Raw genomic sequence first — 27854 nt, forward strand, 5'->3', positions numbered from 1 at the left:
TAATCTACAATTACACGAAGATCATTATGTTTACTAGGCTCCCCCCCTTACCTAATCCCCCCCACATACCCCTTCACAGTCACTGTCCATCAGCATAGTAAGATGCTGTAAAATCACTACTTGTCTTTTCTCTGTGTTGCAGAGCCCTCCCTGTGCCCCCCCACACTATACATGTTAATCGTAATGCCCCCTTTCTTTTTTCCCGCCCTTACTCCTCCCTTCCCACCAATCATCCCCAGTCCCTTTCCCTTTGGTAACTGTTAGTCCATTCTTGGGTTCTGTGATTCTGCTGCTGTTTTGTTCCTTCAGTTTTTCTTTGTTCTTATACTCCACATATGAGTGAAATCATTTGGTACTTGTGTTTCTCCGCCTGGCTTATTTCACTGAGCATAATACCCTCTAGCTCCATCCATGTTGTTGCAAATGGTAGGATCTGTTTTTTGGTTTTGGCTGAGTAATATTCCATTGTGTATATGTACCACTTCTTCTTTATCCATTCATCTCCTGATGAACACTTAGGTTGCTTCCATATCTTGGCTATTGTAAATAGTGCAGCGATAAACATAGAGGAGCATCTGTCTTTTTCAAACTGGAGTGCTGGATTCTTAGGGTAAATTCCTAGAAGTGGAATTCCTGGGTCAAATGGTATGTCTATTTTGAGCATTTTGAGGAACCTCCATACTGCTTTCCACAATGGTTGAACTAATTTACATTCCCACCAGTAGTGTAGGAGGGTTCCCCTTTCTCCACAACCTAGCCAACATTTGTTGTTGTTTGTCTTTTGGATGGTGGCCATCCTTACTGGTGTGAGATGATATCTCATTGTGGTTTTAATTTGCATTTCTCTGATGACAAGCGATGTGGAGCATCTTTTCATGTGTCTGTTGGCCATCTGACTTTCTTCTTTAGAGAACTGTCTATTCAGCTCCTCTGCCCATTTTTTAATTGGATTATTTGCTTTTTGTTTGTTGAGGTGTATGAGCTCTTTATATATTTTGGATGTCAACCCTTTATCGGATCTGTCATTTATGAATATATTCTCCCATACTGTAGGATACCTTTTTGTTCTATTGATGGTGTCCTTTGCTGTACAGAAGCTTTTCAGCTTGATATAGTCCCATTTGTTCATTTTTGCTTTTGTTTCCCTTGCCCGGGGAGATATGTTCAAGAAGCGGTCAGTCATGTTTATGTCCATGAGATTTTTGTCTATGTTTTTTTCTAAGAGTTTTATGGTTTCAAGACTTACATTCAAGTCTTTGATCCATTTTGAATTTACTTTTGTGTATGGGGTTAAACAGTGATCCAGTTTCATTCTCTTACATGTAGCTGTCCAGTTTTGCCAGCACCATCTGTTGAAGAGACTGTCATTTCCCCATTGTATGTCCATGGCCCCTTTATCGAATATTAGTTGACCATATAGGTTTCGGTTAATGTTTGGAGTCTCTATTCTGTTCCATTAGTCTGTGGCTCTGTTCTTGTGCCCGTACCAAATTGTCTTGATTACTGTGGCTTTGTAGTAGAGCTTGAAGTTGGGGAGTGAGATCCCCCCCACTTTATTCTTCCTTCTCAGGATTGCTTTAGCTATTCGGGGTTTTTGGTGGTTCCATATGAATTTTTGAACTATTTGTTACAGTTCATTGAAGAATGCTGTTGGTAGTTTGATAGGGATTGCATTGAATCTGTATATTGCTTTGGGCAGGATGGCCGTTTTGATTATATTAATTCTTCCTAGCCAGGAGCATGGGATGAGTTTCCATTTGTTAGTGACCTCTTTAATTTCTCTTAAGAGTGTCTTGTAGTTTTCAGGGTATAGGTTTTTCACTTCCTTGGTTAGGTTTATTCCTGGGTATTTTATTCTTTTTGATGCAATTGTGAATGGAACTGTCTTCCTGATTTCTCTTTCTATTTGTTTATTGTTAGTGTATAGGAAAGCCACAAATTTCTGTGTGTTAATTTTGTATCCTGCAACTTTGCTGAATTCCGATATTAGCTCTAGTAGTTTTGATATGGAGTCTTTAGGGTGTTTTATGTACAATATCATGTCATCTGCAAATAGTGACAGTGTAACTTCTTCTTTACCAATCTGGATTTCTTGTGTTTCTTTGTTTTGTCTAATTGCCGTGGCTAGGACCTCCACTACTATGTTGAATAACAGTGGGGAGAGTGGGCATCCCAGTCTTGTTCCTGATCTCAGAGGAAAAGCTTTCTGCCTCTTGCTGTTCAGTATGATGTTAGCTGTGGATTTATCATATATGGCCTTTATTATGTGGAGTTACTTGCCCTCTATGCCCATTTTATTGAGAGTTTTTATCATGAATGGATGTTGAATTTTGTTGAATGCTTTTTCAGCATCTATGGAGATGGTCATGTGGCTTTTGTCCTTCTTTTTATTGTTGTGGTGGATGATGTTGATGGATTTTTGGATGTTGTACCATCCTTGCATCCCTGGGATGAATCCCACTTGATCATGGTGTATGATCCTTTTGATGTATTTTTGAATTCGGTTTGCTAATATTTTGTTGAGTATTTTTGCATCTACATTCATCAGGCATATTGGTCTGTAGTTTTCTTTTTTGGTGGGGTCTTTGCCTGGTTTTGGTATTAGGGTGATGTTGGCTTCATAGAATGAGTTTGGGAGTATTCCCTCCTCTTCTATTTTTTGGAAAACTTTAAGGAGAATGGGTATTATGTCTTCTCTGTATGTCTGATAGAATTCTGAGGTAAATCCATCTGGCCGGGGGTTTTGGTCTTGGGTAGTTTTTTGATTACCAATTCAATTTCATTGCTGGTAATTGGTCTGTTTAGATTTTCTGTTCCTTTCTGGGTCAGTCTTGAAAGGTTGTATTTTTCTAGGAAGTTGTCCATTTCTCCTAGGTTTTCCAGCTTGTTGGCATATAGGTTTTCATAGCAGTCTCTAATAATTGTTTGTATTTCTATGGGGTCCATCTTGATTTTTCCTTTCTCGTTTTTGATTCTGTTGATGTGTGTTGTCTCTATTTTTCTCTGAATAAGTCTGGCCAGAGGCTTATCTATTTTGTTTATTTTCTCGAAGAACCAGCTCTTGGTTTCATTGATTTTTTTCTACTGTTTTATTCTTCTCAATTTTATTTATTTCTTCTCCGATATTTATTATGTTTCTCTGTCTGCTGCCGTTAGGCCTCATTTGTTCTTCTTTTTCCAATTTTGATAATTGAGACATTAGACTATTCACTTGGGATTGTTCTTCCTTCCTTAAATATGCCTGAATTGCTATATACTTTCCTCTTAAGACTGCTTTCACTGTGTTCCACAGAAGTTGGGGCTTTGTGTTGTTGTGATTTGTTTCCATATACTGCTGGATGTCCATTTTAATTTGGTCATTGATCCATTGATTATTTAGGAGAGTGTTGTGAAGCCTCCATGTGTTTGTGAGCCTTTTTGCTTTCTTTGTACAGTTTATTTCTAGTTTTATGCCTTTGTGGTCTGAAATGTTGGTTGGTAGGATTTCAATCTTTTGGAATTTACTGAGGCTCTTTTTGTTGCCTAGTATGTGGTCTATTCTGGAGAATGTTCCATGTGCACTTGAGAAGAATGTGTACCCTGTTGCTTTTGGATGTAGAGTTCTGTAGATGTCTATTAGGTCCATCTGTTCTAGTGTGTTGTTCAGTGCCTCTGTGTCCTTACTTATTTTCTGCCTCTTGGATCTGTCCTTTGGAGTGAGTGGTGTGTTAAAGTCTCCCAAAATGAATGCATTGCATTCTATTTCCTCCTTTAATTCTGTTAGTATTTGTTTCACATATATTGGTGCTCCTGTATTGGGTACATATATGTTTATAATGCTTATATCCTCTTGTTGGACTGAGCCCTTTATCATTATGTAATGTCCTTCTTTATCTCTTGTTACTTCCTTTATTTTGAAGTCTATTTTGTGTGATACTAGTATTGCAACACCTGCTTTTTTCTCCCTGTTGTTTGCATGAAATATCTTTTTCTATCCCTTGACTTTTAATCTGTGAATGTCTTTGGGTTTGAGGTGAGTCTCTTGTAAGCAACATATAGATGGGTCTTGATTTTTTATCCATTGTATTACTCTGCGTCTTTTGATTGGTGTATTCAGTCCATTTATATTTAGGGTGATTATTGAAATATATGTACTGATTGCCATTTCAGGCTTTAGATTCGTGGTTACGAAAGGTTCAAGGTTAGCTTCTTTGCTACCTTACTGTCTAACTTAACTCGCTTATTGAGCTATTATAAGCACAGTGTGATAATTATTTCTCTCCCTTCTTATTCCTCGTCCTCCATTCTTCATATGTTGGGTGTGTTTTTCTGTGTTCTTTTTAGGAGTGCTCCCATCTAGAGCAGTCCCTCTAAAATACCCTGTAGAGGTGGTTTGTGCGAGGCAAATTCCCTCAACTTTTGCTCGTCTGGGAATTGTTTAATCCCTCCTTCATATTTAAATGATAATCATGCTGGATACAGTATCCTTGGTTCAAGGCCCTTCTGTTTCATTGCATTAAATATATGATGCTGTTCTCTTCTGGCCTGTAAGGTTTCTGTTGAGAAGTCTGATGATAGCCTGATGGGTTTTCCTTTATAGGTGACCTTTTTCCTCTCTCTGGCTGCCTTTAATACTCTGTCCTTGTTCTTGATCTTTGCCATTTTAATTATTATGTGTCTTGGTGTTGTCCTCTTTGGGTCCCTTCTGTTGGGAGTTCTGTGGGCTTCTATAGTCTGAGCAACTATTTCCTCCCCCAGTTTGGGGAAGTTCTCAGCAATTATTTCTTTAAAGACACTTTCTTTCCCTTTTTCTCTCTCTTCTTCTTCTGGTACCCCTATAATGCGCATCTTGTTCCTTTTGGATTGGTCTCACAGTTCTCTTAATATTGTTTCATTCCTAGAGATCCTTTTATCTCTCTCTGCGTCAGCTTCTATGCGTTCCTGTTCTTTGGTTTCTCGTCCATCAATAGCCCCTTGCATCTTATCCATTCTGCTTATAAATCCTTCCAGAGATTGTTTCACTTCTGTAATCTCCCTCCGGACATCATCCCTTAGCTCTTGTATATTTCTCCATCAGCATGTTTATGACTTTTTTTTGAATTCTTTTTCAGGAAGACTGGTTAGGTCTATTTCCTTCTCAGGGGTTGTGATTTTGGTCTGTATCAAATTCTGCCTTTTCATGGCGATAGAGATAGTTTGCAGAGTTGGCGGTAGTGATGGCTGGGAGAACGTCCCTTCTTGTTGGTTTGTGGCCTTCCTCTCCTGGGAGGGCAGCAACCTCTAGCGGCTTGTACTAGGCAGCTGTGTGCAGTCAGGGCTTCTGATTCTTGCCCAGCCACTATGGAGTATAGCTCCATAGTTGCTGTGGGTGCAGCCTGCCTCAGGCTGCTTCTCCGATATGGCGGAGCCGTGTCAGAGGGGAAATGGCCGGGAGGCTGTTTATCTCCGTGAGCGGCCTCCGCATTGCACTGCTGCCCAAGGTGTTAGGGTGTCCAGAGTTCCCCAGGACTCCCTGCTGCTGGGCTAAGTGTCCTGGAACGCTTCCGTCCAGCAGTGGGGTCCCTGTCCCTTTCAGTCTTTCAAAAAGCACTTGCTTTTCTTTGTCTCAGGGGCACTGGCTGCAGGGACCCGCTCACAGGTCTTACTGTCCTGTTTCCCTAGTTTCCTGCACCCCACACATGCACTGTGTCTGTGCTCTGGTGCGGATGGCTAGGGCTGGGTATTCAGCATCCTGGGCTCCCTCTCCCTCCCCGCTCCAACTCCTCTCCTCCCGCGGGGAGCTGGGGTGAGGGGCTCTCGGGTCCTGCTGGGCCGTGGCTTGTATCTTACCCCCTTCGCGAGGCGCTGGGTTCTTGCAGGTGTGGATGTAGTCTGGCTGTTGTCCTGTGTCTTCTGGTCTCTCTTTTAGGAAGAGTTGTATTTATTGTATTTTCAAAAATATATGTGGTTTTGTGAGGAGATTTCCACTGCTCTACTCACACCGGCATCTTGGCTGGGACCTGGGACTTCTGATAGGAGCCCTCAGAAGGCTAAGAATTCTTACCAAGACAGTATCCCAGTTCTCTGCCTGCAGGGCCCAGTGGAAGCAGAGTTCTGAGTGTCCTTTTCTATATTCTAAATTTACCATGAAAAAATATTTGTATAAACTAGTGCTTTGGGTATAGCAACTCTAGCAAAGATTTACTTTAAGTACACTTGTTTTCTATTGATCCCTTTTCTCCCAGAGATGGCCATTGTTTTCTTTGGTCTCTCTTTTGTGTCCTTTGTTATAGGAGAAAAACCATAGGGTAGAGTACAGGCAAAGGTCCTATAAGCCTATTGTTCAAGCCAGCCTCACAGTCTGGTAAGTTCACGGTTCTCACCAGACTCATGTCTGTTTAGACAAACTTTGCTGTGGGTCCCATAAAATAAAAAAAACTGGATGAGGTTTCCCTTCATCTTGTGCTATGTCTTAAAAGCCTGGCTTTCTGGCCAGTGAGAATATTCTCTATGGTCTTCACTGTTAGAAGATGCATTTATAGGTATGTATCTGGTGACCAACCAGAGAGATCATGAATCTGAGAACAGAGTGACAAGAAGTATTTGCTTTGTCTCACTGTGCCAGCTCTCAGGGAAATCTGTTGTAAGAGGTCTCAGTCTGTAAGGGACCTCTGTTGTTGCAACATTCATTGTCTGGTTAGTGTCAGACAAGTCCCATTCCAGTAGCCCCTGCCCAGTGTCTCAGATTAGGGGGTCTTGGTGACTAGAGGCATCTCATATTCCTGTGGGAAATTGGAGACACCATTTTTGCTATACCATTCTTACTGCCTATGACAGTAAGAATGCCTATGACAAAGAAGGTCTTTGCTTTCTTAGGCTAACTCTGGGAGTGACCTTTCTCTTGGAGGTCTGCATATTTTCTACTTTCTTTTGGGATGCCTCTTGTGTCTATGGTTAAGCCATAAAAAGGCTAATTGGTTTAAGTCACTATTGAGATGACTATAAGGTCTTCCTTATCAGCGGCCAGACAGTGGATTCTTTGAATTGGAAAAACTTCTATATTTGAAAAACCAAATTTTACAGAATTTTCATCCAAAACAATTATCCTATTGGTACCTATGTAAAGACCAAATTAAAATAGAACACAAAAGAGTATAATGACTCTTCTTAGGGATTCCCTTAGCAAAATGAAAGAACAGAAATTAGAACAAAAATTAAAGTCCATATCCAATATAAATTCTCCTTCTTAAAATCTGGCTCTTTCTCCTCAGCAAATTCCCTTAGCTTCCAAAACTACTCCACCATCTCCAGAAAGATCTTCTAAATACCCACCTCACTATTTTAAGTTTTTTTTTCCCTACAAGATTTACAGAGAGCATTTCAATGTGACCACCACCCAGTTTGCACAGGTTACTCATATAAATGCTGAAAGACAGCAAATGAATTTAGCAGAAGCCCCAGAATAGGTGGTAGGGCTTGGCTCACTTTGGTATCCCTTACAACCCCTACTTTCAAGGGCTGCCAGCTTTGGGCCTTCTTATGCAATGTCCTTCATGGATGTATACTGGACCACCACTGCAAAGAATTCATGTTCCATGGACAGCAGCAGATCTTTTATAAACCCCTTTACTTCCATTTTCAGAAAATCCTATAGAGGATTTAGTGACAATTCACAACCCCACTCATGGGGAACTTGATTAACTGCTAAGGGATGTTCTTTCCACCCATGATTATATTGTAGTTAACAGATAATCCAGAGTGCTCCTGAGAACCCCCTACAGTCTGCTGCCCTCCCACTAGGGGAAATAGATGACCAGAATTTCTCCCAGCCCTCCTACAAATATTCAGGAAATGGATCAGCTGGAGGCCAATGTTCAGGGGCTTTTCTCCCTAAGGTGAATTGACCCAAGGTTAAATTGTACACTAAAAAATGTATGTATGGGGGCATTTGAAGGCCTTTTTAACACTTTATACAGACTTTGTAAAGGCATACTGCATGAAACTCTGCAGCTCCAGAACATAGAAATCTTTTGATTTCCATCTTTGTTGGAAATCTTCTCCCTGATATGAAGCAGCAGATTGAAGATAATGTAGTTGGATGAGCAGGTCAGCTCTTTGATATCACTTAAGCTGCTACCCAGTTCTTTGAGAGTTAAAACAACTGTCCTTATCTCACAAATACTTGTGAACCCATAAATGTAGCTCTATAAACAGTTCAAAGTCCACCTATTCTTACCATCCCCCAAACCTTCCCTATACATCTCAAAATGCCCACAGTTACTGTGAAAGATACGGAATTTGGAAACAAAATGCCCTGCTCTTAAAAGAATGAAGGAAAAATCTAAATAATAATTACCTGGATTTCTGATAGTAGACGTATATACCCTCAAACTCTTAGGAATAAACTTGCATTCTTTCTCTGTCTTGTGAAGATGTAAATATTGCCAGGTCTTTGAAGTATAAACACCCTGGGAGTGTTTATAATACACTGCTCACACTTGCTTGAGACCGAAAGGATAAAAAAAAAGGAGGGGAAAGAGGCTTTTAAAACACAAACTGCTATAGAAGCTCCCTAGCCTAAATCTAGTCTACAGCCTTCATAAGATTACTGATCAAGGACAAATACAAATCTTAAAAAAGTCTTCTCCATAGATATTAATAAAAAACTTTAGCCTTATTAATGGGTAACCTTAATTTGTTCTATCTGACAGACATAATTTGAATTCAATTGTTATTTATAAACTAGTAAGTTTTGTACTGGTGTACCTGATGCATGGCTAAAATTTTGGAATTGAAGCTATAGAGTCTCTTGTCTGTCTGTGTGTTTATGTATAACTATAGATGTATGTTATGTATATATGATATTTTTCTACCTCCAGATGGCATTGCCAAACTTAATTTGTAAAAAAAACTCTTTAATTACCTTACAGAAAAATAAGTTCTTATCAAATTAAATATTTCAAAACTCTCAGAAATATAATAGAAACTAACACAAATGCCTTTTAAGTTTATGTGACCTGGGATATTTTAAGTAAATAAAATCTAGTTTAAGTTTGTTGGTTTAGTTAAAACAGACATGTCTTCAGACTTATCAAGATTAAATATAATGCAGACAAACAACTTTTATTTTACCTGGTTTTATTAGTCAAGGAAGCTCATGTTATCCCAGTCACAAAATTTGTTGCCAATAAAATAACTTAAAATAATAGCTAGCTGCTGAATGTCTCATGAAATTTTCATGAGTTATCTAAATATAACTATTAAAACAATTGAATTAGATAGATATAAGTGGAATATAAGTTTGTAAATGAGCTTTTCAATAATAAACATGTTTTATGCTATGTTTACTTCGGTTTCCCCAAAACTTTTTTGTAACTTACACCCTTTAATTTTGCTAAGTTAAGTTAAATTATGGAAATTCATTGATTATCTAGATTATTTCTAAATAAGATAAAATACTGAAACATTAATTACTGAACATAGGTGTATCCACTTTTGGCTTCTTATTACAGAGAAACTAAAGATATTTGGACCTGTCAATGAACATGTCTTGTGCCATACTGAGGAAAAATTATGCTATTAGAAACTATATGTTTTTAGAAATTATGAAATGTATTAATAAATTTGCCAATATACAGAATGTTGGTGTAACAATTCACAATTTCTTACTTAGTTTTCACTAGAAAATATGGTTTCCAAGAGTTAGGAATCTAAGTAACATATACAATTAAAACTACTAGAATAAGGGAAACAACTCTGACAAGCTAAGTAGGATGTGGTTTTGGCTAAGAAAAGGTATAAGGTAGGGAAAAATGTTTTTGTTAAGGGAAAAAGTTGTACAATGGTTGGTTGTTTCAGAAAAAGAAAGAGGAAAATAAAGAATAAACTATATGGATATAGAAAGTGGTTTGTATAAAGTTACTAAAAATATGATATGTAATGTTATTAGTCCTAATTCCAGTTATCATCAATTTCCTTGTTAACTGCGTTATAATGAACTCTCATCAGATCTTTAACCACGGCCATTTTTAAGTCTTCTGCTATATGTAGACACATTATTTTACTCAAATGCTTTTGCAGAAGTGTTCCTGCAAAAGTGCTTCATCTTCAAGAATTCTTATGGAAAAGACTCTAACAAGTACAGGTCTCCGATAACTTTCATTTCATACCATTGAACTAGAATTAGAAACTAATGGTTTCATAAAACAATGATCAAGATCAACAAAATTAATTACTTGAGACTGAATGAACTGATGAGGATGCTTACAATTTTTATGATTCTTTTTGTTTTAACTGTTGGTTCTTTTATATTATGTTTTTCCAAATTTAAAGAAACTTTTTTCTTTTTTCTCCTAAGCTATTAGCAATTTAGTAAAGTATACCTTTGTCAATATAGATGAAATATTTATCTTTTTCTCTCTGCCTAATCCCTCAAGAATTCAGAAACTCTTAGTGAGTATTCCTATTTTCTTGGCAATAGAGTTATTTGCATAAGTTTAATAGGAATTTGTTCTTATAGGAGGGTACAATTGGACAGATTCATTTTATTACCAAGGCTTTGACTGGAATGTCAATTTCGAGAGAGATTTACATTGACTCAGATATGAACAGACAGTTTTAAGGAACTAAGGTTGACTTTATGGAGCCAATAAAGACTTTATGGAGCCAAAAAAAAATTGGCCTGATACTATGCTTACAGGATTCCTGGCAGCCTTATGAGGTAATTAAGGAAGGTCACTTCCTGGGAGGCCCAGGAACCTCTGAATATTTGGGGGACCTCAAAAATAGAGGAATTTGCCCAATCTAAAGGTATTGTAGGTGAAATATGATGGTGAGTCCTTAGCTTGCTTCCTTGAGAGTTTTTAAAATTCCAATCTGAGATTCCTTATGAAAAGTTCCAGAAAAGCAGACTTACAAGAACCTTTATGGTCATTAGCTATTCTTGCTGAATTTAGGTAAATAAACATGCAAATTTAATGAGTCTAGACTTATTAGCAAAACAAATTACTCTTTGATTATCTCCAGTAGACATGGGGTTGACTATAGAGAGAAAATTATGTTTCAATAGAAAACTATAGCACACCCTTGTAGATATCAGATTCTAGTCCTGTTTATTGTCTTTGAAGTTCTCTTTTCTACCTGTAAATTGAACTGGATCCTGAATTCTTCTAGGTTCCTTTAATACTTGGCTACAACTCTCCAAATGAACATTTCCAATTTTCTTCCACTTTAATGACTTAGAATTACTGAGAATTAAAACTTCTCTTTTCTGGAAGCCACACAGGCTAAAAATGGACAATGTGATATAAACTTCAGAGAAATCACTTTAATAGCTCATATTGAACAATCTTTGTACCTGTTGCTGTGTGGGCCACTCAGAAAGATCACCAGACATATTCAAACTGAAAACCAGGAAAACCTGCCATATCACCACTGCCTACTCTCACTTCTACTGAAGATGTTTAGAGTTCAACATCTCGAATCTTCTTCACTGGCCGCTTTCAAAACTCAGAAACTGGGATTATACTCTGCTCCAGTCATTAATCATTGTTTTTGTTTTCTTTCCATAGGAATGACTCATTAAATACCTGATTGCTTGTGCAATACAGGCCTAACTTTGGGAGCCTATTTGCATCATCACCTCTTAAAATACGTTTAATAGAACTAATCAATTGTCAGGAAAGAGACTGGTTCAGTGAGATGCAGCCATCTACCAACTCAACTTCTGGACTGAAATTTCTTAGGGAAGTTTCAAAGGCAGGACTTGGGGGAGTAGAATATGCCAACCCAAAATGTATCATTTTGGCATGTGAATTATTTTGAGCTGAAGGCAATTAAGACCAATTTCATCTCTTACTTAACTGCCCAAAATAATTTCGATAAGGGCCCTGTGCCAGGAAAAGAGCTATTACCAGAGATAATTTTTTGTATCAAAAAGACTTATCTGTATGGCATGGCAAGCATTTGTTTACCAAACATTTACTCTTCTCATCTTCCTGTTAATTGTTTTCATTTGCTTTAAAGCCCCCACCCCCTTCTCCTTAGCTCAGGAAGATAAATATAAGCCCCAATTGTTTGACTGCCTTTGAATCTTCATTTCTTTGTAGGGCTCCTATACACATATAAGTAAATTTGGTGTTCTGCTGTTAATCTGTCTTATGTCAATTTAATTACTAGACCAGCCAAAGAATTTAGAAGGGAAGAATATTGTAGTGCAATCCCCTACAATATTGTAGCACATGAGCCTCTCCCCATCTTCTTTGCTCCGGGCTCTGTACTATTAGCCCAGCTCAAATTTCTCCTTATTTATGAAGACTTCCACTAATCTTTCAGGTCGAGTTGGGTTAGTACCTTTCTTCTCTGTGCTTGCAATAACATCCATTACTTACATGAATCATAATAACTATGTTAAATTTTTCCTGAGCCCTTTGCCTCTGGAAACCAGTGACAGTTGAAGAAATCCTCTCTCCTTTTGTCTTCTGAAAAACAGCTTAGTGAAAATAACTACCCTTCCCCGTTTGACTTAAAATATAATTCACCAATCTCTCTCTTTTTATTTAAAAGGAGGCCAGATACAGACCCTTTAAATTCCCATTCTTTGCCTCATAAAAATTAGCTGCGTTGTTTGTCGACACTAATCAATTAAAACAAAGTGTAACTTGACTAAGTATTAGTCAAGCTTCTCTTCTTTCTCCAGGCCCCTGAACTTTGACCTACCTTCCTCCTGACCTAGCACACAACCCCTCCTTAATGAGCCCTCCTAAGGACTGGCAGACCTTAGGATAAAATATTTCCTGATTATCCCTCTCCTTCATATATTACTCTTTCTAGCTTAGTTGACTCTTCTCCATAAAAGAAAATCCCTTTCTGCCTGGCCTCTGAGGCTCTTGCAGTTCTGTGGTTGTTTCCCCTATTGCTATGGTCTCCTTCCCCTTATTGCAATAATATTTTCAAATAAGGTCTCTTTTTACCTAGGTCTGGAGTTATTTTTATTTAGTAACACAGATCACCAAATTGTTTAATTGTCTGTTTAGATAATGTATTCACTTTCCTTCAGATTTGTAGCTGTTTTTTTGGAACAATGACAATGCCAGATTCATATTTGTGTTCTTAGCATGTCTTAATCTGCCTCTGTCCTGAAGCTATTTCCATCAAGTTCTGTTTCCATTTTAGTCTCTGAGTCTGTAGTTCTCTCTCTCTGCCTGCCCCATTTCTCTCCTTCTTCACCTACCTGAGTCCTTGAGGCCAAGCTCCTGTCTTCAGTTTTCTTGAAAGAGACTGTAGAAGGTAGAGTATGTTCCTTCCCTGAGTCTGGTAGGATGGTGACTCATCTCCAGTACAGACTCTGGCTCTCTCCATGGGAGGGGGACCTGAATTTATACTTTAGACAGGAAGTGAAAAACTGGTTTCACTTCTGTTTTTATTGGTTGTTTTTCTTTAAAAAAATTCAGTAGGGTGAAGCAAAAGCAGTTCTGAGAGGGAAGTTTATAGTAATAAATGCATGTATTGTGAAACTAGAAAGATCTCAAATAAAGAATCTAACTTTATACTAGAAAAAGAGGAATGAATTAAGCCCAAAGTTAGCAAATTAAGCTCAAAGTTAGAAGGAAGGAAATAAAAAAAGAGAATAGAAATAAATGAAATGGAAACCAGAAAAACAATAGGAAGGATCAACAAGACTAAAAGCTGATTCTTTGAAAAGATAAACTGCAAAAAAGAGAGAAGATGCAAATAAATAAAATTAGAAATGAAAGCAGAGACATTACAACTGATACTACAGAAAAACAAGAGGGTTATGAGAGTACTATGAATAATTATGTGCCAACAGATACATAACCTGGAAGAAATGGATACATTTCTAGAAATACACAACCTACCAAGACTGAATCAGGAAGAAATGGAAACTCTGAACAGATTAATATTGAGTCAAGAGATTGAGTCAGTAATCAAAAAATTCTCAACACAGAAAACTCCATGACCAGACAGCTTCACTGATGAATTCTATCAAACATTTAAAGAAGAATTAATACCAATCCTCCTCAGACTCTTAGAAACCATCAAGGAAGAGGAATATGGCTGAACTCATTCTATGAAGCCAGAATAACCTTGCTGGCAAAATCAGATAAGGATACCACAAGAAAAGTAAACTACAGACCAATATCCCTAATGAATATAGATGCAAAAATTCTCAACATATGAGCAAACTGAATTTAAGAACACATTAAAAGGATTATACACCATGACCAAGTGGGATTTATCCCTGGGATGCAAGGATGGTTCAACATATGCAAGTCAATAAATGCAATTCATCATATCAATAAAATGAAAAATTAAAGATAAACTTGATCATATAAATAGATGCAGAAAAAGCCTTTGACAAAATATAATATCCTTTCATGATGACAACACTTAATACTGGGTGTAGAAGGAACATACCTCAGTGTAATAAAGGCCATATTCAACCAACCCACTGCTAACATTATATTAATGGAGGAAAATTGAAAGGGTTTCCTCTGAGATCAGAAACAAGACAAGGTTGTCCACTCTCATCACTACTATTCAATATAGTACTGGAAGTCCTAGCTAACACAATTGACAAGACAAATAAATAAAGGATATCCAAATTGGGAGGGAAGAAGTAAAATTGTCATTATTTGCTGATAGCATGATCTTATATATAGAAAATCTCAAAAATCATTAAAAAAACTGTTGGAATTAATCAAGTTTCAGTAAAGTGGCAGGTTACAAAATCAACTTACAGAAACCAGTGGCATTCCTTTACACTAATGAAGAAGCATTGGAAAAAGAAACAAAGAAAAGTATCCCAATCACAATAGCATCAAAAGTGATAAAATATTTAGGAATAAATCTGACCAAGGAAGTGAAAGAGTGTACAATGAAAACTCTAAGACTTTTCTGAATGGAACCAAAGAAGACACAAATGGAAAAATATTCAAAGATCAGAAAAATAAGTCTTCTTGTTTAAATGGCCACACTAGTCAAAGCTATCTACATACTACACACAATCCCTATCAAAATACCAAAGGCACTCTTCATGAAGTTAGAAGAAACAGTCCTAAAATTTGTGCGGAACCACAAAGACCTCAAATAGTCAAAGTAATCTTGAGAAAGAAGAATAAAGCCAGAGACATCTGGTTTCAAACTATACTACAAAGCCATAGTAAGAAAAACAGTCTGGCACTAGCACAAAAATAGACCCACAAAGCAATGAAACAGAATAGAAAGCTTAGAATTCTATCTTGGCATATATGGTCAACTAATATTTGACAAGGGAGAGACAGCACCCAATGGGGGAAGGATAGTCTCCTCAATATGTGTTGCTGAGAGAAACTGAAGAAACACATGTAGAACAATGAAATTGGACTCCGATTTCACACCTTCACAAAAATTGACTTGAAATAGATCACACTTAACCACAACATCTGATACCATAAAACGTCTAGAAGAAAATGGAGAAGAAGATCATTGATACTGGTTTTAGCAATGATTTTTGGACATGATGCCAAAAGCAAAATAAATGCGAATAAAAAGCAAAAATCAATAAATGGGACTACTTCAACCTCAGAAGCTTTTGTATAGCAAAAGAAACAATTAACAAAATGAAACAGAAGCCTACGGAATGGCAGAAAATTTTTGCAAACCTTATATAGGATAAGGGGTTAATATCCTAAATATATAAAGAACTAATACAACTTAAAAACAACAACAATAACAAAAATGGGTAGAAAGACTAAAAAGACATTTTTCCAAAGAGGGCATCAAAATGGCCAACAGGTGCATGAAAAGATGCTCAACATCACTAATCATCAGGGAGATGCAAGTAAAAAACCACAATGAGCTATCACCTCATACATGTTAAAATGGGTATTGTCAAGAAGACGAGAGAACAAGTTCTGGCAAGAACGGGGTGAAAAGGGAACCCGTGGTGAATGTAAAATTAGTCCAACCACTATGGAAAACAATGTGGACTTTCCTCAGAAAATTTAAAATATATCTACCATACAATTCAGCAATTCAATTTTGTGGGTCTGCTCAAGGGAAATGAAAACAGCATTTCAACAAGATATATGCACATCCGTGTTTATAGCATTAATCACAGTAACCAAGATATGTAAAAAACCTAAAGGCCCACCAACACATGAATGGGTAAAAAAGATGTAGTATATTTACACAATGGGAATATTATTCAGCCTTGAGAAAGGAGGATATCCTGCTATTTGCAACAACATGGATGGAACATGAGCACATTATGCTAAGCAAGATAAGTCAAAGGCATCACTATGATATCACTAATATGTGTAATCTAAAAAAGTCAAGCCTGTTTAAAAAAGAAATCAAAGAGTGAAATGGTGGGGATTAAGGGATGAAAATGGGAGATAAGATTGATGGTGTATAAGGATACAAATGTGTAACTAGTAGTAAATAAGCCATGGAGAGCTAATGAGTATAGACAATAATATTGTGCTATAATGATATAATGTGATAAATATTGATTCAATGGCAATTATATTACAATATATAGACGTACCAAAGTAATGTGCCATACACCTTAAATTTAGTGCTATACACCTTAATTTTACAAAATGTAATGTATCAAATTTATCAATGAAAAAATTCAGCTGATTAAAAAATATCCTGTTCGTTTATTTATTTGTTTATTTATATTACTTATTTTAAACCTGGGTTTAAAAATAACCTCAAAAAGAAGACTAAAGTTGATCTGTGTGCCTGTGTTGTGTGTGTTTATGCCAATGGTGGTGGTTGAGTGAGCACAAGACAATGAACAGAGCAGAAAAAGCATGGGGAAAGAATTTGGGAGAAGAGACATGGGCACAATGGAGGTTATTCCTCAGGGAAAGTGCTTTGATTGCTTTGCTGTTGTAGTTCTTAAGTCACCAAAGAACAAAGAGAGAAGCATGCTCCCAGTGCTAAAGTAACATAGTTTTATTTCCTATAAAGGACATACTTTTGCTAGAATTACCTGTTTTTCTAAAGTGACTGATATGAAAATTAATGAAGTTTACAACATCAGATTAGCTGGTTTGGATGATGCAACACTAATGTGAGCTAAACTCTTAAAAGTATATTGTGTGCTTATGGTGAGAAAAAGAATTTCACTGTATCTTTTACAGTAATGCTTTTCAGTAATGCTGAATATTCAGTAATGTTGTAGTACAGCTTTTCAGTAATGGTATTGCTGAGTTTTCCTTCAAACCTAAATCCCACGTAAAGGATTTTGTCTGTTCATTGTTATTTTTCTCCGTGATCTAATTAATTATAATATTGCTTGTAGATCAGTATCTTCTGCCCAGTGTTCTTCTATTTCAAACTTTATGTCTGATACACATGTTCTTCCAGGTGAACCTCAGACTCACTTTTTTTTCAGTTCCTCCAGAAATCCCACTCACACCATCCCTTATTTCCCCTCCCATTCCCAGTACACATACCTACTTCCACCTTCCTGGATCTATACTGAGTGATCTGTGCTGTGCTTTCTTAGCACCTATTCCATACTCTTATAATGCTCCTATCACATTGTGCTGCATTGTAACTGTTTGCTTGTTTATATATCTTCCATCCCTCCAAACCTCAAATTTCCACCTTCCTATGCTCCTCCCACTTGTGGGGGATTCTGTCTTATTCATCTTTATATTCCTAGTCTCAGACACAGTACATGAAATATATAGGTGAGAAATATATGATGCTTATATAAGGAAATCAGCATATCTGTCTGAGCTTGTTTCATCAGATATATGTGAGAATATTAATAGTTATTTCAGTGAGTTACAGGAGGAACAAAGAGGATGTAAGTGGGCCTGGTAGAGTGTCTTACCAATAAGACTTATCTTTTCTTGTTACAGATATGTTGTTATATGTGAGCCTCATGGTTACCACAAGCTAAAACCTATACTAAATACACAAAAAGAAAGAAAGGAATCTAAGTATACCATTAAAGGAAGTATTAAAGGAAGTCATCAAACCACAAAGGAAGAGAGTAAGAGTAGAGAAAAGGAACCTAGAGGAACTAGAAAAATAGCCAGTAAACAATTAACAAAAATGACAACAAGTACATATCTATCAATAACTACTTAAATACAAGTGGACTAAATTCTCCAATCAAAAAACATAGAAAGGCCAGATGGATAAAAAAACATGATCCATCTATATTGCCTACCAGGGATTCACTTTAGATCTAAGGACACACAGAGAATGAAAGTGAAGAGATGGAAAAAAGAATATCCAAAGTATTTCTGCAAAAGAAAACTGGAGTAGCTATACTTATATAAGACAAAATAGACTTTAAAACAAATACTACCATATAAACTCAGACCCAAATCGATTTTTATTAGTTATTCTAACAATGTCCTTTATAGTGAAAGAATCCAGTTCAGAATCACCTGTTGCATTTAGTTGTCACATCTTTATCACTATAGAATATGCCCTCAATCTTTCTTTGGCTTCCATGACATTATAGTCCAGTTATTTTCTACAGCGTCCCTCAATTTGGGCTCACTTGATATTTTCTCTTGAATGGATTCAGGTCGTGCTTCTGGCAGGAATACCATGAACATCACTGCTGTAGTATTCTCTTTCTATCCTATTAGGTGGCACACAATTTTGGTTCATCCCACTTTGACCACTTGTTTGGGTAAAGTGGTGACTTTCAGGCCATTCCAGTGCTCTTTTCACCTTTGTAATTATTAAAAATTTTATGATAAAGTAAAAAAACAACAAACGCTGTAATAACAGACAAAGATGGGCACTACATAATGAAAAAGGGGTCAATCCACCTAGAGGATATAACATTTGTAAGGACTTATGCATCCAGACATAGGAGGACCTAAGTATATAAACAAATATTAACAGACCTAAAGGGAAAAATAGACAGCAATGTAATAATAGTAGGGGATTTTAATACCACAGTTACATGAATGGATAGATCATCCAGACAAAATCAGTAAGGAAAGATCAGCTTTAAAAGACACATTAGATGGGGTGAACATATATATGCAGAACATTCCATCCAAGAGCAACAGAATACACATTTTTCTCAAGTGTACATGGAATACATTCCATGATAGATCATATGATAGGCCATAAAACAAGTCTTAGTTTTTTTTTCTGGCAGCCTTTTACAAGTTTTAAATGTGCACCTGGAGATGGTCACAAAGAGCCACAACCCACACATGAAAAGTGTTTGGAGGCCAGGCTACTGTTGTCCCTTCCTTAAGGCTTTGGGCTTATTAGGGAGGAAAACCTTTCTAAAGGGGAAGAAAATTCTAAAAATTGAGGCTGAAATGTGAAATTATAGACCCAATGGCTTCCTTTTCCATGCCTGGTGTTTTCTCAATTTTCTCTTACTTGCTAAACAGAGGAAGGCTACCTTTCCTTTGACAAGAAAAAAAAAAGTAAATAATTTCCTCAAGAAATATATGAATTTTATTATTGTTACTTTATAGTTCAATGTAAAACCCATTGATCAACTGAAATATTGAACCAAAACTATTACACGTTCGAATTTTTAGGTCCAGCAACATGTATGAGTTTTATTTTTATATTACATTTTAAAATAATTTACTGTTTATATCCAAGGTTTCCGTAAACATCTTGCTTCTATCTTCTGCCTACAAGCATATCTTCTGATAGTGAAGTCTAACAGTATGGAAATTATACCATTTTGATAAAATGCATATTGGCTACAGTTTTGTTTTGCCATAGCAATCAGAATAAATAAAATTTAAATTTTATCCTGAAACTCTTTAGTCACCTACAAAATAGAGTCTGGAGCAATTTATTTTGCATTTATTGTAGAATTTAAGAAACACAAAAAATGTGAAATAATGTTGAATAGCCAAACACAGATTTCACTTTGTTCATCTGTTTCAGCATTTAACTGTTCCTTTACATTTTTCAGTTTCAAATCTTTTGTATCTACGACAGTTTCTTATGAGTAATGAATTACTTAAAACTTGAATTGTTGGAATAATATGTAATGTAAAATTGTGTCCTACTACCAGCCACATGCAAATCCACTATCCCAGTAGTCTTATGGGATAGTAATGCTTTAGGTTAAATAATTTTCCTATCCTTCTGTGGTAAAAATAATAGGTAAATGGGAAAAGAATTTTAAACTTGCACCCCTGGGTGTTTGAGTGCTAATTAGCTTATAAGGTGATTTACAGTATAGCTAACACTTCTTACATTGTAGAATTGGTGATTCTACTATGGGAAGGAAACCAAGGCCAACAGAAAAATAACTTGGCCAGAGAATTGGCTATAAAGGGGTCTGGAGGTATATTTTCTTATTTTTTTGTCTAGGTATTTTTAAGACAACCTGCTTAAGCATTAAGACAATGCTGCTTCTAGGATTCAAATATATCATAGAACTCAAACATAACTTTATATGTAAAGGATATATTCACCTTTTCCCCAAAATATGTTAATTATGTTTGTTTAGTTTTTAAAATATTTTTTACTGAGGTATAGTTTTGTACAATATAATCTTGGTTTCAAGTATATAATATAGCAATGCAACAGTTACCTATGTTAGTAAATGTTCACCCCAATTACTGTAGTTATACTGTCAACATAGTAAGATATTATAGAACTATTTACTGTATTCTCTATGCTGTATTTTCATCCCCATGACTAATTTATATTATGATTAATATTTTGTGCTTCTTATCTCCTTCACCTATTTCACCCACCCACCGCAACTCCTTCCCCATGGTAACTTCCAGTAACTTCTCAGTGTCTATGAGTTTATTGCTGTTTTGTTTTGTTTTTAGATTCCACATACACAGGGCGAGGTCTGTCTGGGTGGGTCCTGAGTACAGGACCTGCTTTCCCCTTGGAGTTGGGGTGTGTCACACTTCCAGCATGTGTTCACCAACCTGGACACTCTCCAAATCCCTTCTCTACCTATCTTATTTCATTAAGCATAATATCGTCTAGGTCCATCCATGTTGTCACAAATGGCAGGATTTCTTCTTTTTTTTAATGGCTGAATAATATTCCATTGTGTATTTGTACCACATCTTCTTTTTCCATCTACTGATGGACACTTAGGTTGCTTCTGTAACTTGGCTATTGTAAATAGTGCTGTGATAAAATAGGGATGCATGTATCCTTTTGAATCAGAGATTTTGTTTTCTTCAGGTAAATTCCTAGAAGTGGAATTACTGGGTAAAGTCTTAATAAATTTAAGAGGATTAAAATCATATCAAGCATCTTTTCCAACAATGATGGTATGAAAGTAGAAATTAATTAATGAAGAAAACTGGAAAATTCACAAATATGTGGAGAGTAAACAATGTGCTACTGCACAATCAATGGGTGAAAGAAGAAATAATACTATGAGACAAACAAAAATGGAAATAAACTATATTTATGGGATGCAGCACAAGTAGTTCTGAGAGGGAAGTTCATAGTGATAAATGCTTACCTCAAGAAACAAGAAAAATCTCAAATAAACAATCTAAGTTTACAACTAAAGAAACTAGTAGATAAAGGAGAACAAATGATGCCCAAAGTTGGTAGAAGGAAGGAAATAACCAAGATTAGAGCTGAAATAAATGAAATAGAAACTAAAGAGAAAATAGAGAAGATCAGTGAAAATAAGAGCTGGTTCTTTGAAAAGATAAACAAAATTGCCAGAAATGTTTATTTTTAACATGAATGTTTGTTCAGAGATTAATGAATGTTCTTTGTAAACTGTTTTCTCTAGGCTCCCATGTTTCTTTTAAGTTCTATTTGAAAAATTCTAGCCTTATTCTGAATAAACTGAGGGAAAAGGAATTTACAGAGACCTCTCCAGGGCAATAGAGAGAGCCAGGGACAAAGGGGCTCCTGCAGGGGTAGGACTCAGGTGAGGCGAGAGAGGTGCCCAGGGTGCAAGGGAACTTGAGAGTGAGAGAGTGCGTAAATTTTGCACTCTGTCTATGCCCTTCACTTGCCTCATCCTCGTTCCAGCCCTACTCTCAGCTTTCATTAAATGTTCTGTGGAGTAGGCCAATCCACCTCTAATGCATTGATTCGAGGGAGAAAGGCAGCTAAGACCCCTGGGTCTCTCCTGCCTGGCATTTCCCAATGATCCTTTCCTTCCAGCTGGCTCATCTTTAGCTAAGAGACTCTATCTGTTAGGGTACTCTGTTACCCCCTTCTGAAATCTGGTGGGAGATACTTGCCAACAAAGAAAGACAGGGAGGAAAAGGGGAAAGGTCAGATAACCCAGGCGTATTAGGAAAAACTCAGTCTTCTTTTGTTTCAACACCAGATGTGGGGCTTTTTCCCCACACCAAGCAATTCTGTGACACCAGCCTATATCCTACAATTGTACTCAATTCTAACACTACTTACTCTGATATATCCCAATATATCCCAAGGTTAAGGGCTCAGTCCCTTGAGACTGCCCTCTGCTTCAGATGCCAATCAAAAGTAGTAGGTCCCCAGGTAACTCACAACATCCTTGTGACTTGGCTACAAATTGGAAATTCACACAACCCCCTCCTAAGGTTTGATTAATTTGTTAGAGCAACTCATAGTACTCAAGGAAACACTTTCCAGTTTATTAAAGGATATAATAAATAATATAATGAAAAGCCTAGTGAAGATAAACACAGGGCAAGGTCTGTCTGGGTGGGTCCTGAGTCCAGGACATGCTTTCCCCTTGGAGTTGGGGTGCATTTCCAGTATGTGTTCACCAACCTAGACACTCTCCAAACCCCATATTACTGGGATTTTTATGGAGGCTTTCTCACACACAGTCATGATCTATTATTAGCTGAATTTCCAGCTCTTCTCCCCTCTCTGGAGAATGGGGTGCATAGCACTGAAAATCCCAAGCTTTAATCATGGCTCTGTTTTTCTGGTAACAAGCCCCCATTGAGGAGCCATCCAGGAGCCCATCTGAAGTTGCCTCATTAGAACAAAGGATGCTCCTGGTGCTCCTAACACTTAGGAATTTCTGAAAGTTTCAGGAGCCCTGTGTCAGGAACCAGGATAAAGACCAAATATGTACTTCTTATTATAAATCACAGTATCATACGAGAGAAAGACGCAGAGGTGTCAGCTTGTGCCTTAAGTGGGCTTCTCTCCCTGCCTCTTGAGGCAGTGCGCCCGGCAGCCAGCAGGGCTTTGCTTGCCAGAGGAGGAAAAAAGGAAGGGCATTCTCCTTTTCTCCTGTGAACTCTGAGTTTTTCCTGCTTCTGCTGTTTGATCATACTTCCATCCTACTCACTTCAGAAAACATGAGTTTCTGAGCAAAGTGTCAGGTGACATGATCCTTGTAGATGACAGGGATATGAGAATTTGGGCTGATTTGTCCAGGTAAGAGATAACTATTGTCATTAGTCCCCCTAAAGTTATGTATTATATTGAAAGTGGATTTAGACTCCTTTTTCATGCCTTTCTGTATGATCTTGGGTCTGTATAATCTCTCTTTTTCATTTTACCACTTTTCATTGTATTGATGAAATGAGATAATTCCAGTGCCTAACCTGAAGTAGGGGCTTAAAAAATTAATTCTTTCCATCTCTTCCTCCCATTCAAGTCCTGCTTAAAGGATCCTCTACTGTAAACCAGGAAAATTTACTTTTCCTCTTATGAGGGTTGGTATTGAGAAGAAATGATGATAAAATGATCTCCTCCCTCGTTTCTCCTTAGCAGACTTTGTGCTGTCTAGGTTTAGCTAAGCCTCCACATTTGTTCACTATTATGCCATGTTATCTTGTGGCATCCTAACAGCTGGTCAATAAATTACGTATGGGGTGAAAGTCTCTTTTCCCCAGTCCATGTATAAGAACACCTGGCTGCAAGATTTTTCTCTCTCTTACAGGAAAACTCCCTTGAGTCACACAGTTGAAAAAAAATCACAAGAGTTATGAAGAATAACATTGCACAGATATGTGGCCAATAAAGATGTTCAGCTTCACAGTGACGGGGGAGATGCAGAACCAGACCACACTGATATTTCATATTATACTTATTTGATTGGCAAAATTAAGGAGTATAAGAATATCAAGTGTTGCAGAGAATGAGGGTCAACTGGATCTTTTATATATTTTGCTGGTGGAAATGTAAATTGGCAAAACCTCTTTGGAAGAACAGTTTGTCTTTATTTTGTAAAAGAAAATGCTCTACAGTTCTACTCCTAGATCTATGTCCAAGAGAAACCCTGGCATATTTGCACCAGGAGATATGGCCAAAGATGTTTGTAGCAGCATTGTTCATAGAAGCAAAAAGTTGGGGAAACAAAACAAAGGTCTGGGGGAGATATATTCTAGCATATTTACATAATGCAGTATTATTATACAATAGTAAAAAAAATTACCTGCATCTACACAGGAAGGTATGGGTGAATCTTAGTAATAATGTCCTATGTGAAAAATATAAATCCAAGATTATAGGTCACTTAAAAACTCTTACTAGAATGTTAAAACTAAACAGTATGTATTTTAGAAATAAATGTATGTGCTAAAACTATATTTTTAAAAAGCAAGGGAAAACACAAGTTTTAGGGTAGTTTTTATGTCGGGGTTGAGAGACAGGAGAAAACCTAAGGAGGAAGGATGGAGGTCATTGTTAGTGGTCTAGTTAATGAGTGCCGTTCTTTCAGGCCAGCCATCCAACCAACAAACCTGTGAGTTCCTGAGGCAGTCTGTCTACCTTGAGTCTCCTTTGTCTCTGCATTGTTTCATACATATTCCTTATTTCTCCTTTTTTTATGTTTTCTAAATTTTCCAGATTATATTACTTTAATAATATAAATATACAAAAGCTTTTCTTATTAAAAATATCTAGGAGTTTCTGTAAGTGTCTCTAACTACCTTGTTCAGTAATGAGTATGGATCCCACACTGATTCAGCCTTCATAGGGACTCTGCATCTATGTGTGTACTTTGCGTGTGTGAGAGATGTGAAGAAATAACCAGTGGTATTGACATCTGTTGCTTCTCCTGTTATAAAGCTCTTGTCATCTGTCAAACAAAGTCATTCTGATTTTTCTCTATCTTCTGCTACTGCTCTTTCTCTACCTTTTTGTGCCTTTGCACCTCCTCATCTGCCTCAAGTTTCTGCCTCACTACACTGCATCTTCTGGGTGATGTACCTCCAGCCTTCCTTTCTCCGTCTTTTACCTATTAACTCAGCAAATATTTATGGAACATCTTGGAACCTCTCCCATATGCCAGGCATAATGGACTTGTGCAATGACCATTAGGAAGTTGGACTTAAGTCTCAGCCCTCCTGGAGTTCCCAAATTCGATGTGGAGAAAGACATTAAATGAGCAATTGAAACACAAAACTTTAAGTGCTCTGAAAGAGGCAATAGAAGGTCTTTTTGTGAAAACCTTAGAGGAGGCATAACTCTGACACGAGATCTTAGGGAGGACTTCCTGGAAGATGGAATGAGACCTGAAAAATGGAAGGAAATCTAATGAAGGGAAAGAATGAGGGGAAAAAGCTCAACAGAGGCCACTGCATTTATGAAAATAATATGCCTCATTTGAGGACTGAATGAAACACAGTGTAGCTAGACCATGTTGGTTGATGAGGAAAGTAGATAGAATAGAGTGGGAAATGGGGTAGGTAATGCATTGCCTTATAGCTGTGTTACATAGAACTTGGACTTTATTCTAAGGATAACTAGAATCCATTGGAATGTTTTCAGCAGCAGAATGACATCTTTAGATTTGTATTTAGTGGAATATTGGAGCGTGCCTGCCCAGCTCTTCTTTTAATTTACCCCCGACTCTGGTGAAGTAATGAGCCAGGTGGCCACATTTCTAGCAGGTGACTGCTATTCCAGAAGCCACCACAGATGTATCAAAGGTTTATATCTGACTTGAGATAACTAGTTCATGCTGGAATGAGACAGAGCCTCTCTCTTGAGAATTTAAACAGAGATATAAAATAATCAAACAAGGTTGCACTTAGGAACTAGAAGTAGAGTTAGATCCCTGTGAAAGCTGAAGTTATGCAAGAACTTTGCCGAGTCAGTTCTTTATGCTGATGGAGCAAAGAGGCCGGGATGAAAGTCCTTGAGGTCCTATAAAGGAAGAGTGAGGTCCAGCTGTATTTTCTAAGAGTGTCATAAAATTATTCTGTATCATTTAAATACATACCTTTAATTCTTGAGATGGTTTGAGTGCATTCTTTTTTTTTCTCTTTCACAAAAATATCCTTTCCTAAGGGGTTTCCTAAGAGGTTTTAGAAAGAGCAAAGAATAGAGAATATGTTGGGTGGAATGCATAAGTGGAAATAGAGGAACCAGGTACATGGCTGTTGGGTTAAATCTAGGCACAAAGTGATGGTGCTTTGGAATAGGACATGAGCAATGGAAATTGGGGGAGAAATGGTTTATTAAAGAGAAATTTAGGAGGAAGAATAATCAGGACTTGATAACTGCTTGGATATTCAGGAGGAGATGAAAAAGAGGAAGGAGTTCAGGACTGCACCAGGTTTCTATCCTAAGTGACTAGGTGCCATTCACCGAGGTACCCAGGATTTCTTCTGTACCTCCAAGCCCATAGCTACTAAAATAGCTACACTTGGAAGCTTTTTGTTGTTTGAGTTAATGGCATGATTTAAAAATTACATTTTGTATGGTTTCTTACAGGCAAACAATTTTGTAAATATAGCTTATATACAGATAAGAAAGAATAAATTAGGGGACATTTATTTATTGACATGCACATTTACTCATATCGTGAACACAATTATCAGACTGTTGTCAATGAACAAATGCAAAAGCAAATTTATTAAAGTCTGGGATCATTTAGGTCTTGTTTTTCTCTTCATTGATAAGTAAATTAGCTTTTAGCCAGCAAAGAGGCAAATCTAGGCAGCCTGCCCTTGATCAGGTTGCTGCCAATCATCAAAATTATTTATTGATTATCTGAAAACCTCTGTGAATTTAATTATGGAGTATTTGTGACAAGTGGTCTGTCAATGTCATTCTATTAGCACCAACTTCTTAGGCAAGATTTATACTTTTTGCATCAGAATTTTTTTATAACAAACTTGAACTTTTTGTTAATTATAATAATTTGGTTGTAGATGTTATTGTCTTTTCTAGGTAGGGAACCATACTATCTGAAAGTAATAGATATTTTGTTTCTTTTAATTCTTAGTGCTGTAATTTTTTATCTTTTTCTTACTATGATCACTAGGGTTGTAATTCAGTGTGAAATAGGAATAGTGATACAGGGCATATTTTGATGCTCTTGACTTTAAAGAGAATATTTTTAACATTTCACCGTTAAACATAATGTTTGCTCTATATTTGTGGTAGACGTTCCTTATTTAACACCTTTCATTGTATTCTCAGTATATCATTTTATGAATCTGTGTTGAATTTTTTTTCAAATTAAGTGATGATTTTTATTGCTTGGAGCACATAGACAAGTTTATGTAACCAGGGCAGAAGCTGTGGATGACTTATATTTCCAGTTGGGGAGGAAGTCTTGTTTGGTTCTTTAATATCAAGCAAGCTGGTGAATATGGCTCTCTTTCAGAATCAGAAAAATATGAAATTCTTCACAAATTTGCATGTCATTTTTGCAGGAGGGCCATGCTAATCTTCTCTGTGTCCTTCCTGTTTTGGTAGTCTGCTACCAAAGCAAAGCAAGTACTGTGCTGAATTTTTATCAGATATTTTTCCGCACTTCACTTTATGTCTTGGCTTTGACTGGAAGGATCGAATTTTGCTTATATCTCTTTTAATCTCATTTTCAGCTGTGGTTACTTGATTTTGTAGGTTTCAATTGCGATATTTCTGATAACTGCCCTGATGGGTTGGTTTTATGGTTTGCATCTGCCTGAGTCCCAGAGGGTTCAATGTACAGGGACATTTTCTATTTTAATATATCAGTTTTG

The 27854-nt window shown here is 36.9% G+C and overlaps 1 protein-coding gene and 1 non-coding gene across 5 annotated transcripts in view; both read right to left on the reverse strand.

The window, feature by feature from the left end:
• Positions 1-16947, reverse strand: part of LOC108399710 (interferon-induced very large GTPase 1-like) — a 66119-nt gene extending 49172 nt beyond the window's left edge. The window contains exons 1-2 of one of the 4 annotated variants that reach the window (XR_012122593.1): positions 13190-16928; positions 8315-8459 (exon numbers count right to left, since the gene is read on the reverse strand). The gene's annotated coding sequence lies outside the window, so the exon portion shown is untranslated. Of the gene's footprint in view, positions 1-8314; positions 8460-13189 lie in introns of all 4 variants that reach the window. The other 3 variants (XR_012122592.1, XM_017664628.3, XM_017664627.3) reach the window with 3 other exon arrangements.
• Positions 16948-27499: 10552 nt separating this feature from the next.
• LOC118968022 (U6 spliceosomal RNA) lies at positions 27500-27605 on the reverse strand. The gene has a single exon (XR_005055391.1). It is a non-coding gene; the product is annotated as a U6 spliceosomal RNA (small nuclear RNA).
• Between the last annotated feature and the right edge of the window lie 249 nt (positions 27606-27854).

Source organism: Manis javanica, chromosome 11 (genome assembly GCF_040802235.1).
Source record: "Manis javanica isolate MJ-LG chromosome 11, MJ_LKY, whole genome shotgun sequence".
Lineage (NCBI taxonomy): Eukaryota > Metazoa > Chordata > Mammalia > Pholidota > Manidae > Manis > Manis javanica.